Source organism: Lynx rufus, unplaced genomic scaffold (assembly GCF_022079265.1).
Source record: "Lynx rufus isolate CCGP_SWC_20201006 ecotype Redwood Valley unplaced genomic scaffold, mLynRuf1.p SCAF_2, whole genome shotgun sequence".
In the NCBI taxonomy this organism is placed as follows: domain Eukaryota; kingdom Metazoa; phylum Chordata; class Mammalia; order Carnivora; family Felidae; genus Lynx; species Lynx rufus.
In genome coordinates this window covers 80,197,034-80,200,072 of record NW_025814834.1, presented here as the reverse complement: position 1 = coordinate 80,200,072, position 3,039 = coordinate 80,197,034, and the positions used below count along the sequence as shown (strand labels likewise).

The 3,039-nt window shown below is 39.5% G+C and overlaps 1 pseudogene; it reads left to right on the top strand.

Annotated features, from left to right (window-relative positions):
• Positions 1 to 2,354: 2,354 nt before the first annotated feature.
• On the top strand, positions 2,355 to 2,782 carry LOC124514210 (60S ribosomal protein L35-like; annotated as a pseudogene).
• Positions 2,783 to 3,039: the final 257 nt, after the last annotated feature.

The following is a 3,039-nucleotide window of genomic DNA, read 5'->3' as shown; positions in this document are numbered from 1 at the left end:
AGTTCTTCTGCAGAGAGGAACTGTATCAACACACACACACAGAAATTTTCGGCAAATGTTACCAGAGAATTTTCAGAAAATCACACCCCAACCCCTATTGAGGAAAATAAATATTTCCTTAAATACAACATACATTGGCTTCTTCTCAGAGTGTATGGTTTCCCATCATTCTCATGCCCAGAGGCCAAGTTCAGAAGAAACAGAGTTTTTCACACCACAAAGGTAGTTGCCCCTATTTACCACCTTCCGCCTATATATATCACAGAAAAGATCCCTTTTCTTTCCCTCAAGCTTGATCAAATTCATGAACACAGCATCTCTGATACTCATCTCCATAAACAGAAAGATCAGATGAGGATTCACCATTGCTTGGCTTACAGCAACAGTTCTGTAGTCAAGAGCAATGTTCTACCATTTCCATTTGAAGGGGGAAAATGTTAATCAATAAAAATAGAAATTAAGGGGCGCCTGGGTGGCGCAGTCGGTTAAGCGTCCGACTTCAGCCAGGTCACGATCTCGCGCTCCGTGAGTTCGAGCCCCGCGTCAGGCTCTGGGCTGATGGCTCAGAGCCTGGAGCCTGTTTCCGATTCTGTGTCTCCCTCTCTCTCTGCCCCTCCCCCGTTCATGCTCTGTCTCTCTCTGTCCCAAAAATAAATAAACGTTGAAAAAAAAAAATTAAAAAAAAAAAATAGAAATTAAATAAAATTTCCTTATGTACTTTAATCCTAAAACTGCAGAATTTTAAGAGAAAGCCTATGCATTGGTTCTGAGTTTTCTAAAATATTTCATGGTGTTGGTTCTATTGTTTCAAGTAATACCTACTTAGGTCAGTAACTCTGTGTGTGTGCGTGCGCGCACGCGTGTGCTTATTACACAGGGCTGTGATACTTATGTGTATCCATGATAGGTATTTCATAATTTGCTCTGTATTAGAGTAGCCTAAGTCTTAAGAATGCCATAAGTATTTTTTTTCTTTATAGTCCAGAATCCCTCACCCTTTCCCTCTCTTCTCTTTTTCTGACTTTCTTTATTCCTTTCTTTCATCTATTCCTTCTTTCTGCTACTATATTTTTGCCCCAGGAAATTTGGGACTAAGGATTGGAAGCAAATCTGAAACATCTAAATTACAAGAAACTAAAACTGAGTACTTGTGCCTTTTCCAGGTCCTTAAGTCAATGAATATAAAGTAATATACAAAACAGAGTTTGCTATTGCTTTTCGAGCTTTTAATTAATTTTATACCTGAGAGACATTTTTAAAAACTCATGGATAGGAAGAATAATGAAAACCTGGCAGAAAAATTAAAAAGTAGTTTCATTATTCATTGGTTCCTAACAGAATTATAGAGGGAATAATTTGAAAGATGTAGATTTGACACCACAATTCCAGTGGTAAACTGGCAGGACAGAAATTATTTACCTAAGCCAAGAGTCAGGAAACAAAGGGCCATGGACCAAAAACCCAAGAAGTTGCCTATTTATTGTAATAAGGTATTATTGATAAAGGCACTGCCACCCCATGCACTTACATATTTTTCATGGCTGTTTTTGCGCAGCAATGGCCAACTTGAATAGCTGTGACAGACACTCTGTGGTCAATAAATGGCCTAAAATATTAACTATCTGGCTTTTTACACAAAAATGAATGCAATTTTCATAAAATGTATGTCTCATACATTAATTAATATAAACAGAAACAAGATCTCTAAAAGTATATTCATCATCAAATTTGTATCTTATGTTGTCCTTGTATTTGGAAGTTGCTACCTGCTGTGATTGTTATAACATGCTGTGCCTATGTCCTATAGTGCTTATCAGTAGTCAAAAAGAGTGATGCTCACAGTCTTTTTCACAAGTGGAACATGTAAAACTTGGCACTTGGCTTACTCTATCAGTAAACCCTGCTGCAGACTTCCTGGAAACTTGTCTTACTGCTGTTTCTGATTGCTATAAGCCATGATGTTCCAATGATCTGAAGGTATTAATGCTGTCGTTGAGTATAAAACCAAATTTAATTGGTTCAAATTCCAATTCTAAAATTAACACTTGTGCTTTGACTTCCTTGCCTCTAAAAAGGGGTAATAACAGTATCTACCTCACAGGTAGACATCTAGAATAGCTTGGGCAATACATGCTTCCTTAGCACTCTATAAATACTAGCCATAATTTTATTATTTGAAGGTATGCTTCACTCTGTCCTGAAACATGTGTTGTGTACTCCAGAATAACAGTTACTTCACTTTACCTTATAATTCTGAAATTATGTGTTCCACATAATGGTTTCATGTTAAGCATGGTTACATCCTAGAATTAACCCATTAGTCAATCAGTAAGTATACATAAGGCATCCACCCCATGCCAAGCAAGACATTAAAAACTGCAGGGATACAGAGTAAACATGAGAGCTCTTTCCCTCAGCCTCTTTCCCTCGTGGCGGTGGCAAATTGTACAGACGTGGCCAAGATTAAGGCTCAAGACCTTGGCAAGAAGGAGTTCCTTAAACAGCCGGGAGACCTGAAGGGGAAGCTCCAAGCTGTGTGGCGCCATAGTGACAGGTGGTACTGCTTCCAAGCTCTCCAAGATCTGAGTTGTTCACAAATCCATCCCTCATGTTCTCACTGTCATCAACCAGACTCAGAAAGAGAACCTCAAGAATTAAATTCTACAAGGGTAAGAAGCACAAGCCCCTGGATCTGCGGCCCAAGAAGACACCTGCCATGCACCACCGGCTGAACAAGCACAAGGAAGACCTGAAGACCAAGAAGCAGCAGTGGAAGGAGTGAGTGGCTATACCAGCCGCAGCGGTACCGGTCAAGGCCTGAGCACCAGCATCAATAAAACACAAACAACCTGGAAAATGAAGAAACAAACAAAGCTGGCATGAGATATAATCCAGTCCCTAGCAGAACTACCACCACTGATACCTGGAGGAACGGTTCTATCTACCCTTAGCACAAGCAAACAGGAAAAAAAAAAGTGGTTGTCCTCTAACATTCTTCCAAGGAAATGGAATGGGAAGGTTAGAACATCTTTAATATGA